The sequence below is a fragment of the Bombina bombina genome, chromosome 5, assembly GCF_027579735.1.
Source record: "Bombina bombina isolate aBomBom1 chromosome 5, aBomBom1.pri, whole genome shotgun sequence".
NCBI classification, from domain to species: Eukaryota; Metazoa; Chordata; class Amphibia; order Anura; family Bombinatoridae; genus Bombina; species Bombina bombina.
Window position 1 is genome coordinate 1,106,297,197 of NC_069503.1, and position 15,701 is coordinate 1,106,312,897.

Sequence of the window (15,701 nt, forward strand, 5' to 3'; positions counted from 1 at the left end):
ACAGAAGTTCAGTCTATTCAAAAGCAGGTTGTGGGGTCAGTGACTAGCATGGTTCAGCCACAGAAGACCAGTCCAATAGAAGGTTGCAGGGTCAAGGACTAGCAAGCTTCGGCAACAGAAGATCAGTCTAAAAGATAGCAGGCAAGCAGAATCTGCAGGAATAGAGAGACTGTGGTTTAAACTTGAAAAGATCATGAACTTGAAGGCTATCGAAAAAAATACACCCATGAGAACTTCACAGAAACGAATACTTAAGCACCAGATTGATTGCGTTGTTGGAATAAATAGCCTAAAAAAAGTCACAAAAATTATAACTCAACCATAAACCAATCAGAGCATAAAGGATCCATCTTGCCATAAAACATATGCAGAAATTCAGCAAATAATGACACAAAAAACATGTAAAAAATGACATGAGTGCAACATGGTGGCGTCCATAAGCTGTTAGATATGACACACACCTCTTACAACTGTACGCTTTGCAGGGCGTAAACGCAATATAAATTAAACTCTAGCCTAGACTTTGTTACAATTAATGCATGCAAACATTTTATGGGCCATAAAACCACACATTTTTCCTTCATAATTCACATATATGCGCCTGTGCTGAAACGCATAAGCTGTCTGTATCCTGCTGATTTTTATTTTGGATGTATTTTTATTACTTTTTTTGTAACAATTAAGTTGTATACAACATGGACACTCGCTTCAAGTCTTGCTATATGAGTGTGATATAAAGATTATGGCTAAATGCAAGTTTGTTCTGTACTAAAAGGAAGCTACAGAGGGCACAATAAAAGAAAGTGGGTGAGGGACGACTGGCAGATGAAAACAAACTTGCAAATGTTTTATTATTTTATATGGAGAGGCAGACAATGCTCTGCAGATTTAGGAATTATGGGAGGACTAAGATTTATAGAGTGTCTCCATTTGTGTATTAAAAGGATCTAGTAAAGCAAAGTAGTTTATGTAAGTAGAGTGTGGGGGAGAAGAGATTTGAATGGTTTCGCCCTTAGTCAAAATCAAGTAAGACTGATGATTAGCAGCAAAATCAATTTTAAAAATTAAAGTGACTATTCAAAAACATGTGCTTTGACAGACTTGCATTTTAGCCAAACAGCGCTGACTCATAAATAACTCCACGAGAGTGAGCACAATGTTTATCTATATGGCACACATGAACTAGCGCTGTCTAGCTATGGAAAACTGTCAAAATCCACTGAGATAAGAGCTGGCCTTCAAGGGCTTAGAAATTAGCATATGAGCCTACCTAAGTTTAGCTTTTAACTAAGAATACTAAGAGAACAAACAAATGTGATGCTAAAAGTAAAATGAAAAGTTATTTAAAATTACATGCCCTATCTGATTCATGAAAGTGTAATTTGACTAGACTAGCCCTTTAAATACCATAAAACCCCTGAAAATAAAAACACTCCAATTTTTCTGCTTGTTTTTTAAGCGCTCCTTGAAAACACTTAGGGGCTGATTTATTATGCTGTCAATGCTGCTGTTTCCGCGCGAGCGCGAGCCTTCAGGCTCGCCGGAAACAAATTTAAGAAGCAGCAGTTGTAAGACCTCTGAGGTGGCGGATAGCAATCATCCCGATCCGATACGATTGGGATAATTGTACAAGCATTTCACACGAAAACTAATATGTTTGCGCTCCACTTGTAATCTAGCCCATAAACTGATGGTGCCTGTATTTGTTTGCATTATGTATATTTTGCGGATACCATTTTTTTATATTTATTATTTAATACATTTTTTAGCATTACTCTGTTGCTTTGTATGGGGTTTGGATGCTTCTAGTCTACATTGATATAAATTGGGAAAGGACAGACAGTGGTAAAGAAATCGCATTATCCAACAAATCAAATACAATAAAAAGGTGCAGAGATACTGACATGTATTTATCAAGCCGTCAACCGCAAATACACTGGAATTCCGCAGTGTATTTGTGGCGAGCTTGATTCGCCTTAGTTATCAAACCCTACAGCCCGGCAAAAGTAGAATTTAGTGACGTAACATACGATCCGCCGGACTCAGTCCGACACAGATTGATGCTTACGTCACTACAGATGTTCCGAACGCAAGTTCGCCACTATCTGACTACTTTTGCTAGTTATCATATAACTAGCAGGTATGCTCGGCACTTTTCCGGCCCAGCGTACCTGGTTTTCAATCCGCCGCCCTGGAGGCCGCGGATACCATAGGAATCAATGGGAGTCGGAAAGCAGCAAGAGATTATGTTCGCTGCTACCCGATATCCCATTGATTCCTATGGTAATGTCTACACCTAACACCCTAACATGTACCCCGAGTCTAAACACCCCTAATCGCCCCCCCCACACCTCCGCCACCTACATTATACTTATTAACCCCTAAACCACCGCTCCCGGACCCCGTCGCAACTAAATAAGGTATTTAACCCATAAACCGCCGCTCCCGGAGCCCACCGCCACCTACATTATATTTATTAACCCCTAATCTGCCCCCCCCTACACCGCCGCCACCTACATTATATTTATTAACCCCTAATCTGCCCCCCCTACAACGCCGCCACTATATTAAATGTATTAACCCCTAAACCTAAGTCTAACACTAACCCTAACACCCCCTAACTTAAATTTAATTTAAATAAATCGAAATAAATTATTCCTATTTAAAACTAAATACTTACCTGTAAAATAAACCCTAAGCTAGCTACAATATAACTAATAGTTACATTGTAGCTATCTTAGGATTTATTTTTATTTTACAGGCAACTTTGTATTTATTTTAACTAGCTACAATAGTTATTAAATAGTTATTAACTATTTAATAACTACCTAGTTAAAATAAATACAAAAATACCTGTAAAATAAAACCTAACCTAAGTTACAATTACACCTAACACTACACTATAATTAAATTAATTACCTACATTAAATACAATTAACTACAATTAAATAAAATTAAATAAAATTATCTAAAGTACAAAAAAAAACCACACTAAATTACAGAAAATAATAAAATAATTACAGGAATTTTACACTAATTACACTTACTCTGATCCCCCTAATAAAATAAAAAAGCCCCCAAAATAAAAAAAAGCCCTACCCTACACTATATTATAAATAGCCCTTAAAAGGGCTTTTTGCGGGGCATTGCCCCAAAGTAATCAGCTCTTTTACCTGAATAAAAAAGTACAATACCCCCCCAACATTAAAACCCACCACCCACACACCCAACCCTATTCTAAAACCCACCCAATATCCCCTTAATAAAACCTAACACTAACCCCTTGAAGATCACCCTACCTTGAGACGTCTTCACCCAACCGGGCCGAAGTCCTCAACGAAGCCTTGCGAAGTGGTCCTCCAGATGGGCAGAAGTCTTCATCCAAGCCGGGCAGAAGAGGTCCTCCAGATGGGCAGAAGTCTTCATCCAGGCGGCATCTTCTATCTTCATCCATCTGGCACGGAGCGGGTCCATCTTCAAGACATCCGACGTGGAGCATCCTCTTCTAACGTCATCCGACGACTGAATGACGGTTCCTTTAAATGACGTCATCCAAGATGGTGTCCCTTTAATTCCGATTGGCTGATAGAATTCTATCAGCAAATCGGAATTAAGGTAGGAAAAATCCTATTGGCTGATGCAATCAGCCAATAGGATTGAAGTTCAATCCTATTGGCTGATCCAATCAGCCAATAGGATTGAGCTTGCATTCTATTGGCTGTTCCAATCAGCCAATAGAATGTGAGCTCAATCCTATTGGCTGATTGGATCAGCCAATAGGATTGAACCTCAATCCTATTGGCTGATTGCATAAGCCAATAGGATTTTTCCTACCTTAATTTCGATTGGCTGAAAAAAAGCAGAAGAGCAGCAAGATCGATGACTGTCAGTTAACAACAGTCCGCTGCTCATCGCCCCGTACTTGGTGTGCAGCTTTTTGACAGCTTTTTTGGTAACTTTGGAGAACGTATTCAGGTCCGCGGCCGCAATGTTAGGCGATCTTAGGAGAGCGTATTGGTGCCATCGAATGCAAGAAAGTCGACGGCTTGATAATTAGATGCCAATGTGTTCTTATTATGTTCTAGGTGTATAGCTTGTAGGTGTATCTTCTGTTTTTTTAAGGGACACTAAACCCAATTTTTTTCTTTAATGATTGAGATAGAGCAAGCAATTTTAAGCAACTTTCTAATTTACTCCTATTATCAAATTTTCTTCGTTCTCTTGCTATCTTTATTTCAAAAGCAGGAATGTAGCGCTTAGGAGCCGGCCCATTTGAGGTTCAGCACCCTAGATAGTGTTTGCTTATTGGTGACTACATTCAATTTTGAATTTAGTATCCTTTTAACACAGGTTGTAAATCTCAGTAAATCACTTTAAACCATAGATGCTTCAAAACAGGAAAACAGCCCAATCATTTTAAAGGGACAATAAACTGCCGAACACAACTACAATAATTGTGTTACATCTCATCATGATATTGCTTTCCCTCCTGTGCCTGCAGCTCTATTTTAAACTGTTATCCTTTTGTAAACCCTTATAGGTTCAGTTGGTGAGGCTCCACTTAATAACACTGGGCACTGCCATCTTGGAGTGAAGGTATTCTCACACCCTGTGACAGAAGCAGCCAATGGTCAAGCCCTACAAGAAAAAGTATGGGAACTCACCAAGACTTCCACCCCACTCACAATTAATATTGTTTTATATACACACACACCAACTGTATTTATCTGTATATAATCTATACACTTTGGTTAAAGAAAGCAAATTAAATCCAATTAAGGGTTGAATGGTTGCCTTTGGGCCTGAGACTCCTCCTCTTTCACAGAGTCTCGCCCACTTAAGGTGCTAAGGTGCAATAGTCCTATTTCTTCTGAAGGGAGATAAATAACCTCAGAACAAGCCACATAGAAATGTAAGCACCATGTGTTACACACAGTGCAGAGTGATCACACAGCAGGACGATTGACATGCTTGCATTTAGTGCATTGTAGGAAGTGTTACTACCCGTTACTAGAGGATCACACTATCCCTGTAACCAGACTATGCTCCAGCTCCTCCCACCAGCAGCAGCAGTGTTTACTGAAGCATTTCTGCTCTCTGTCCAGAGGGAACTTACAGTAGTTCCTCCTGCAAAAATAGTGCAGGAACTCTGTTCCCATGTGGTCCCGCTCGACTTGACCCCTGGAAGCAGCATTCACAGATCAGTGACAGCTGTATAATATGGTTCTGGTTAGTGTGCATAATATAGAGCAATTTTTAAAGGGCCATAATACCCAAATGTTTAAACACTTGAAAGTGATGCAGTATAGCTGTAAAAAGCTGACTAGAAAAACAGAATTTATGCTTAACTGATAAATTACTTTCTCCAACGGTGTGTCCGGTCCACGGCGTCATCCTTACTTGTGGGATATCTCTTCCCCAACAGGAAATGGCAAAGAGTCCCAGCAAAGCTGGCCATATAGTCCCTCCTAGGCTCCGCCCACCCCAGTCATTCGACCGACGGACAGGAGGAAAAATATAGGAGAGACCATATGGTACCGTGGTGACTGTAGTTAGAGAAAATAATTCATCAGACCTGATTAAAAAACCAGGGCGGGCCGTGGACCGGACACACTGTTGGAGAAAGTAATTTATCAGGTAAGCATAAATTCTGTTTTCTCCAACATTGGTGTGTCCGGTCCACGGCGTCATCCTTACTTGTGGGAACCAATACCAAAGCTTTAGGACGCGGATGAAGGGAGGGAGCAAATCAGGTTACCTAAACGGAAGGCACCACGGCTTGCAAAACCTTTCTCCCAAAAATAGCCTCCGAAGAAGCAAAAGTATCAAATTTGTAAAATTTGGCAAAAGTGTGCAGTGAAGACCAAGTCGCTGCCTTACATATCTGGTCAACAGAAGCCTCGTTCTTGAAGGCCCATGTGGAAGCCACAGCCCTAGTGGAGTGAGCTGTAATTCTTTCAGGAGGCTGCCGTCCGGCAGTCTCATAAGCCAATCGGATGATGCTTTTAAGCCAAAAGGAAAGAGAGGTAGAAGTCGCTTCTTGACCTCTCCTTTTACCAGAATAAACAACAAACAAAGAAGATGTTTGTCTGAAATCTTTTGTAGCCTCTAAATAGAATTTTAGAGCACGGACTACGTCCAAATTGTGTAACAAACGTTCCTTCTTTGAAACTGGATTCGGACACAAAGAAGGTACAACTATCTCCTGGTTAATATTTTTGTTAGAAACAACCTTTGGAAGAAAACCAGGCTTAGTACGCAAAACCACCTTATCTGCATGGAACACCAGATAGGGCAGAGAACACTGCAGAGCAGATAACTCAGAAACTCTTCTAGCAGAAGAAATAGCAACCAAAAACAAAACTTTCCAAGATAGTAACTTAATATCTATGGAATGTAAAGGTTCAAACGGAACCCCTTGAAGAACTGAAAGAACTAGATTGAGACTCCAGGGAGGAGTCAAAGGTCTGTAAACAGGCTTGATCCTAACCAGAGCCTGAACAAATGCTTGAACATCTGGCACAGCTGCCAGTCTTTTGTGTAGTAAGACAGATAAAGCAGAGATCTGTCCCTTTAGAGAACTTGCAGATAGGAGAGAATCCTAGGAAAGGAGAGAATCCTAGGAATTTTTATCTTATTCCATGGGAATCCTTTGGATTCACACCAACAGATATATCTTTTCCATATCTTATGGTAAATCTTTCTAGTTACCGGTTTTCTGGCCTGAACCAGAGTATCTATCACAGAATCTGAAAACCCACGCTTCGATAGAATCAAGCGTTCAATCTCCAAGCCGTCAGCTGGAAGGAAACCAGATTTGGATGTTCGAATGGACCCTGAACAAGAAGGTCCTGTCTCAAAGGTAGCTTCCATGGTGGAACCGATGACATATTCACCAGGTCTGCATACCAAGTCCTGCGTGGCCACGCAGGAGCTATCAAGATCACCGAGGCCCTCTCCTGATTGATCCTGGCTACCAGCCTGGGAATGAGAGGAAACGGTGGAAATACATAAGCTAGGTTGAAGGTCCAAGGGGCTACTAGTGCATCTACTAGAGTCGCCTTGGGATCCCTGGATCTGGACCCGTAGCAAGGAACCTTGAAGTTCTGACGAGACGCCATCAGATCCATGTCTGGAATGCCCCATAATTGAGTTATTTGGGCAAAGATCTCCGGGTGGAGTTCCCACTCCCCCGGATGGAATGTCTGACGACTCAGATAATCCGCCTCCCAGTTTTCCACACCTGGGATGTGGATCGCAGACAGGTGGCAGGAGTGATCCTCTGCCCATTGAATTATTTTGGTCACTTCTTTCATCGCCAGGGAACTCCTTGTTCCCCCCTGATGATTGATATAAGCAACGGTCGTCATGTTGTCTGATTGGAATCTTATGAATCTGGCCTTTGCTAGTTGAGGCCAAGTCCTGAGAGCATTGAATATCGCTCTCAGTTCCAGAATGTTTATCGGGAGAAGAGACTCTTCCCGAGACCATAGACCCTGAGCTTTCAGGGATTCCCAGACCGCGCCCCAGCCCACTAGACTGGCGTCGGTCATGACAATGACCCACTCTGGTCTGCGGAAGCTCATTCCCTGGGATAGATTGTCCAGGGTCAGCCACCAACGGAGTGAATCTCTGGTCTTCTGATCTACTTGAATCATTGGAGACAAGTCTGTATAGTCCCCATTCCACTGTTTGAACATGCACAGTTGTAATGGTCTTAGATGAATTCATGCAAAAGGAACTATGTCCATTGCTGCAACCATCAACCCTACTACTTCCATGCACTGCGCTATGGAAGGACGAGGAACAGAATGAAGAACTTGACAAGTGCTTAGAAGTTTTGACTTTCTGACCTCTGTCAGAAAAATCCTCATTTCTAAGGAATCTATTATTGTTCCCAAGAAGGGAACTCTTGTCGACGGAGACAGAGAACTTTTTTCTATGTTCACCTTCCATCCGTGTGATCTGAGAAAGGCCAGAACGATGTCTGTATGAGCCTTTGCTTTTGACAGGGACGACGCTTGTATTAGAATGTCGTCCAAGTAAGGTACTACTGCAATGCCCCTCTGTCTTAGAACCGCTAGAAGGGACCCTAGTACCTTTGTGAAAATCTTTGGAGCAGTGGCTAACCCGAATGGGAGGGCCACAAACTGGTAATGCTTGTCCAGAAAGGCGAACCTTAGGAACTGATGATGTTCTTTGTGGATAGGAATATGTAGGTACGCATCCTTTAGATCCACGGTAGTCATAAATTGACTTTCCTGGATAGTGGGTAGAATCGTTCGAATGGTTTCCATCTTGAACGATGGTACCCTGAGAAATTTGTTTAGGATCTTCAAATCCAAAATTGGTCTGAAAGTTCCCTCTTTTTTGGGAACTACGAACAGATTGGAATAAAATCCCATTCCTTGTTCCTTTATTGGAACTGGGTGTATCACTCCCATCTTTAACAGGTCTTCTACACAATGTAAGAACGCCTGTCTCTTTATTTGGTTTGAGGATAAGTGAGACATGTGGAACCTTCCCCTTGGGGGTAGTTCCCTGAATTCCAGGAGATAACCCTGAGAAACTATTTCTAGCGCCCAGGGATCCTGAACATCTCTTGCCCAAGCCTGAGCAAAGAGAGAGAGTCTGCCCCCCACTAGATCCGGTCCCGGATCGGGGGCTACTCCTTCATGCTGATTTGTTAGCAGCGGCAGGCTTCTTGGCCTGCTTACCCTTGTTCCAGCCTTGCATCGGTTTCCAGGCTGGTTTGGGTTGTGAGGCATTACCCTCTTGCTTAGAGGATGCAGAATTAGAGGCCGGTCCGTTCCTGAAATTGCGAAAGGAACGAAAATTAGACTTATTCTTGGCCTTGAAAGGCCTATCTTGTGGAAGGGCGTGGCCCTTTCCCCAGTGATGTCTGAAATAATCTCTTTCAATTCTGGTCCAAATAGAGTTTTACCTTTGAAAGGGATGTTAAGCAATTTTGTCTTGGATGACACATCCGCTGACCAAGACTTTAGCCAAAGCGCTCTGCGCGCCACGATAGCAAACCCTGAATTTTTCGGCGCTAACCTAGCTAATTGCAAAGCGGCATCTAAAATAAAAGAGTTAGCCAACTTAAGTGCGTGAACTCTGTCCATAACCTCCTCATATGGAGTCTCTCTACTAAGCGAGTTTTCTAGTTCCTCGAACCAGAACCACGCTGCTGTAGTGACAGGAACAATGCACGAAATGGGTTGTAGAAGGTAACCTTGCTGTACAAAAATCTTTTTAAGCAAACCCTCCAATTTTTTATCCATAGGATCTTTGAAAGCACAACTATCCTCGATAGGAATAGTAGTGCGTTTGTTTAGAGTAGAAACTGCCCCCTCGACCTTAGGGACTGTCTGCCATAAGTCCTTTCTGGGGTCGACCATAGGAAATAATTTCTTAAATATAGGGGGGGAACAAAAGGTATGCCGGGCTTTTCCCACCTTATTCACTATGTCCGCCACCCGCTTGGGTATAGGAAAAGCGTTGGGGTGCACCGGAACCTCTAGGAACTTGTCCATCTTGCATAATTTCTCTGGAATGACCAAGTTGTCACAATCATCCAGAGTAGATAACACCTCCTTAAGCAGTGCGCGGAGATGTTCTAATTTAATTTTAAATGTCACAACATCAGGTTCAGCTTGTTGAGAAATTTTTCCTGAATCTGAAATTTCCCCATCTGACAAAACCTCCCTCATGGCCCCTTCAGATTGGTGTGAGGGTATGACAGAACAATTATCATCAGCGCCCTCCTGCTCTTCAGTGTTTAAAACAGAGCAATCGCGCTTTCTCTGATAAGTAGGCATTTTGGATAAAATATTTGCTATGGAGTTATCCATTACAGCCGTCAATTGTTGCATGGTAATAAGCATTGGCGCGCTAGATGTACTAGGGGCCTCCTGTGTGGGCAAAACTGGTGTAGACACCGTAGGAGATGATGTAGTATCATGTTTACTCCCCTCATCTGAGGAATCATCTTGGGCAATTTCATTATCTGTGGCAGTACTGTCCTTACTTTGTTTGGACGCTATGGCACAATTATCACACAAATTTAAATTGGGAGACACATTGGCTTTCATACATATAGAACATAGCTTATCCGAAGGCACAGACATGTTAAACAGGCTTAAACTTGTCAATAAAGCACAAAAAACGTTTTAAAACAAAACCGTTACTGTCTCTTTAAATTTTAAACAGAAAACACTTTATTACTGAATATGTGAAAAAGTATGAAGGAATTGTTCAAAAATTACCAAAATTTAGAGCTTTAACCCTTAAAATAACGGAACCGGAGCCGTTTACAAATTTAACCCCTTTACAGTCCCAGCTATAGCCTTTGCTGAGACCTAACCAAGCCCAGAGGGGAATACGATACCAATTGACGCCTTCTAGAAACTTTTCCAGCAACTTTCAGATCCTCACACATGCATCTGCATGCCCTGCTCTCAAAAAACAACTGCGCAGTAATGGCGCGAAAATGAGGCTCAGCCTACAACTAGGAAGGCCCCCTGACTGGAAAAGGTGTCTAACATAGTGCCTGCCATTTAATAAACGTTCCCCAAGTTTATAAATGTGAATTGTCAGCATAAATATGAATAAAATGCCCAAAAAAAACAATCGATTTAGCCCATAAAAATGTCTACCAGTTTTATAGCCCATATTAAGCCCTTTATTCCAGCATTACATGGTCTTGTTAGAAATATGGCTAGTCATACCTTAAGCAGAAAAGTGTGCTAACTGTTTCCCCCAACTGAAGTTACTTCATCTCAACAGTCCTATGTGGAAACAGCAATCGATTTTAGTTACTGTCTGCTAAAATCATCTTCCTCTCACAAACAGAAATCTTCATCCTTTTCTGTTTCAGAGTAAATAGTACATACCAGCACTATTTTAAAATAACAAACACTTGATAGAAGAATAAAAACTACATTTAAACACCAAAAAACTCTTAACCATCTCCGTGGAGATGTTGCCTGTGCAACGGCAAAGAGAATGACTGGGGTGGGCGGAGCCTAGGAGGGACTATATGGCCAGCTTTGCTGGGACTCTTTGCCATTTCCTGTTGGGGAAGAGATATCCCACAAGTAAGGATGACGCCGTGGACCGGACACACCAATGTTGAAGAAATATCACCTGAACATCTCTATGTAAAAAAGAAAGATATTTTACCTCAAAAGTTTCTCAGTAGCCACATCCCATTGTAAAGGACTTCTAAGCAGCATATCAGCATGTCTGTCCCGGGACAGCGGAAGGAGCGAGCTTTCGTGCACACTCATCGTATTTCTCTATTCAGTGTAAGGAAGTTTACAATGAAATCTCATGAGAGTTAAGTGAAATCTCATAAAATCACAGTAAAAGAGTTCATGACCTCAGCACTGTTGATGCTGATTGGCTGCTGTTCATTTTTTATTTTTTTTACCTGCAGCTGAGCAGCAGTTGAGTATAACTTTTTACACAGAACTTACTCTGCTGAGCTGAGGAAATTGTGAGGTAAAATATCTTCCTTTTTTACATAGAGATGCTCAGGTGATATTTTCCTGTCAGCTTTTTACAGTTATACTGCATCAGTTTCAAGTGATTTAGCATATGAGTATTAAGTCCCTTTAAAATGTTTAAAAAAAAATCAGATATGTAAAGCACCTACAAGGTATTGAGGCAACGCTCCAGGCCTCTTTTTGCCTGTTGGCTATAGTGTTTTTATGCTGTACACTTTAATATTTTTCCCTTTTTTAATACAGGCCGCTTCTTGCAAATATCATTGTTCTACCTATTTTTTCACTATTTCCATTGGCGGTCAGGTGATGCCGCGGATCTTTCTCTGCATTCCCTATTGTGCATGTTAGCCTGAAGCATACAATACAGGGAAAAGCTGACAATGTCACAGTCCTGTGGATTTTACTTATGTCACAGTGTGAAACATTAAAGGGCCATAATACCCAAATGTTTAAACACTTGAAAGTGATGCAGCATAGCTGTAAAAAGCTGACTAGAAAATATCACCTGAACATCTCTATGTAAAAAAGAAATATATTTTACCTCAAAAGTTCCTCAGTAGCCACATCCCATTGTAAAGGACTTCTAAGCAGCAAATCAGTATGTCTGTCCCGGGACAGCGGAAGGGGCGAGCTTACGTGCACTCTCATCTTATTTCCCTATTCAGTTTAATGGAAGTTTGCTATGAAATCTCATGAGAGTTAAGTGAAATCTCATGAGATCACAGTAAAAGAGTTCATGACCTAAGCACTGTTGATGCTGATTGGCTGCTGTTCATTTCTTCATTTTATTTTATTTTTTTACCTGCAGCTGGGCAGCAGCTGACTATAACTTTTTACACAGAACTTACTCTGCTGAGCTGAGGAGATTGTGAGGTAAAATATCTTCCTTTTTTACATAGAGATGCTCAGGTGATATTTTCCTGTCAGCTTTTTACAGTTATGCTGCATCAGTTTCAAGTGATTTAGCATATGAGTATTATGTCCCTTTAACTAAGATCTAAGATGGCAGTGCCCAGTATAAAAATTCACAGTTTCACCAACCAGTTATGAAGAGTGGAATAAACAACAGGATGTTTAGTAGTAACCATAGTGTAATGGTTGCACAAGCAGTTTGATATCCCTTTAATTGGGGCTAGGACACCATATGATCACATTAACTAACAAGTTAAAAAGTAGCAGGCAGAGACAGGGGCTCTAAATTAAAGGGACAGTCTAGGCCAAAATAAACTTTCATGATTCAGATAGGGCATGTCATTTTAAACAATAATCCAATTTACTTTTATCACCAATTTTGCTTTGTACTCTTGGTATTCTTAGTTGAAAGCTTAACCTAGGAGGTTCATATGCTAATTTCTTAGACCTTGAAGGCCACCTCTTTTCAGAATGCATTTTAACATTTTTTCATCACTAGAGGGTGTTAGTTCATGTATTTCATATAGATAACACTGTGCTCGTGCACATGAAGTTATCTGGGAGCAGGCACTGATTGGCTAAACTGCAAGTCTGTCAAAAGAACTGAAATAAAGGGGCAGTTTGCAGAGGCTTAGATACAAGATAATCACAGAGGTTAAAAGTATATTAATATAACAGTGTTGGTTATGCAAAACTGGGGAAAGGGTAATAAAGGGATCATCTATCTTTTAAAACAATAAAAATTCTGGTGTAGACTGTCCCTTTAATTACTCAAAGAACAACACCTTGTAATTAAAAGAGATTTATGTTGAGTTGCTATATATAATAAAATATCTGACAAGCCTTAAAGGGATAGTCTAGTCAAAAATAAACTATCATGATTCAGATATAGGGGCCGAATTATCAAGCTCCAAATGGATACCAAAAGAATGAAGAAAAATTGAAAATATGAGTTTGATTTTGACTAGACCATGCCTTTAATGTTTTTAAAACCAATTAACATCCTATTTACTGGAATTATTTTTCAGTAGCCAATCAGACAACAAGGGTAGCTACAGTCATAAAGTCTTTATTATAGAAAGCATTGTTTTGCAGTTGTTATCCTCTTAGGGACAGGTGTGTAGCAGAGTTAGTCTTGAAAAGTCAGCATGGTGCATTTAAAATTCTGGGAATTAGAAACTGCAGTGCTCAGTTTTTACATTAAAGGGATATTAAACCCAAAAGTGTATTTTGTGATTCAGACAGAGCATACAATTTAAATAATAGTTTCTAATTTACTTATATTATCAAATTTGGTTAATTCCCATAGTATTATTTGTTAAAGAGATACCTAGGTAGGTGTCTGGAGCACTAGTGCTGCCATCTAGTGCTCTTGTAAATAGATAACATTCTTTCCAAACTGCTGCAATATAATGCTCAAGACACGTGCACGCTCCTGAGCTTACATCCCTGCTTTTCAACAAAAGATACCAAGAGAACAAAGAAAATGTGTTAATAAAAGTAAATTAGAAAGTTGTATAAAATTTCATGCTCTATTTGAATATCAAAATAAAAAAAATTGTACTTAATGTCCCTCTAAGCATAACTAATCATTTTAGATAAAAAATAAAATAAAGGTGTTCACGTCCTTTTAAGGGGACATAAAAGCGAAAAAAGAAAATGCTCAGTGTTACAGAATTATTATTGCACTATTGCTTGCAAGTCACTGGGTAAATTCCATAATACAACAAACTACTTTTCACTGTGCCAGGACTAGGGGTTGTTATCATGCAAGACACGTGTTTGAAAATCATTTGATGTTTAAAGGAACAGTATACATATACAATTTCACCAACTTTATATAACTGCATGTAATAGACACTACTATAAAAAATAATATGCACAGACACTGATCAAAAAATCCAGTACTGTTGATGAGGTAGTCTGGGAGAACCAGTAAAAGGGGCTGAGAAATTAGGCCACTTACTACTCCTCTCTCCTCTCCTGGTGCACAATGATACAGTTCAAAGAATTTCTGGTTAAGGAAAATAGCTGTGTTAAAAAAAATACTTATCTTACCAAAATGATTTATGTGTTTTATTGTTGCTCTATTAGTAAAGTGTTCATGTGCATTAGGAATCTTCAAAAATAATACACAAGCATTAGATATGGGGAGATAGAAGCCATAAACTGTACTCCAGCCCAGCTTTAGGTACAATAAGCATTAGATATGGGGAGATAGAAGCCATAAACTGTACTCCAGCCCAGCTTTAGGTACAATAAGCATTAGATATGGGGAGATAGAAGCCATAAACTGTACTCCAGCCCAGCTTTAGGTACAACAAGCATTAGATATGGGGAGATAGAAGCCATAAACTGTACTCCAGCCCAGCTTTAGGTACAACAAGCATTAGATATGGGGAGATAGAAGCCATAAACTGTACTCCAGCCCAGCTTTAGGTACAATGAGCATTAGATATGGGGAGATAGAAGCCATAAACTGTACTCCAGCCCAGCTTTAGGTACAATGAGCACAATTAGAAAAAAGTGTAGGAATTAAAGTGACATTCTCATGGGAACATTTGCTGCCGTTAATTATTAAAGTGACCCATTTTTGCTTTAAAGGGATTGTAAATTTTAAATTAAAAGTGTATGATTCAGATAGAGCATTCTGTTTTAATTAACTTTCCAATTTATTTCTATTATCTAATTTGCTTTATTTGCTTGATATCCTTTGTTGAAAGGTATACTTCGTACGCAGGAGCAGCATTGAACTACCTGAAGCTAGCTGCTGATTGGTGACTGCACGTATAGACCTCTTGTCTTGTCATTGTCTCACCTGATTTGCTCAGCTAGGTCCCGGTAGTGAATGCTGCTCTTTTAACAAAGGATACCAAGATAATAAAAACAAATTTGAAAATAGAAGTAAATTGGGAAGATGTTGAAATCTGTATGTTCTGAATCATGAAATAAAAAAACAGAAATGGTAAAGCCACACTCGGGAACTGTCAAATATGTTGCTCCTGAGCAGGACACAGCAAATGATTGGTTACTATCAGTGGTTGCTGATTTTGATTGGCTCACCTGCTTGAGATGCAATACTTTATATATGTATTTAACCTCTTTGCATAGTTAGCAAGGATCAGTAATACAAAATGACATGTCCTAACAAATAATAGCAGGTGAGTTTTGCATCTTAATATTCTTTTAAACATTTTCATTGTAATCACTGACTTTATGGCAATACAAACACATCAAAGAAAAACTGTATGGGATCATATAAGTAGCTCTGTAAAACTG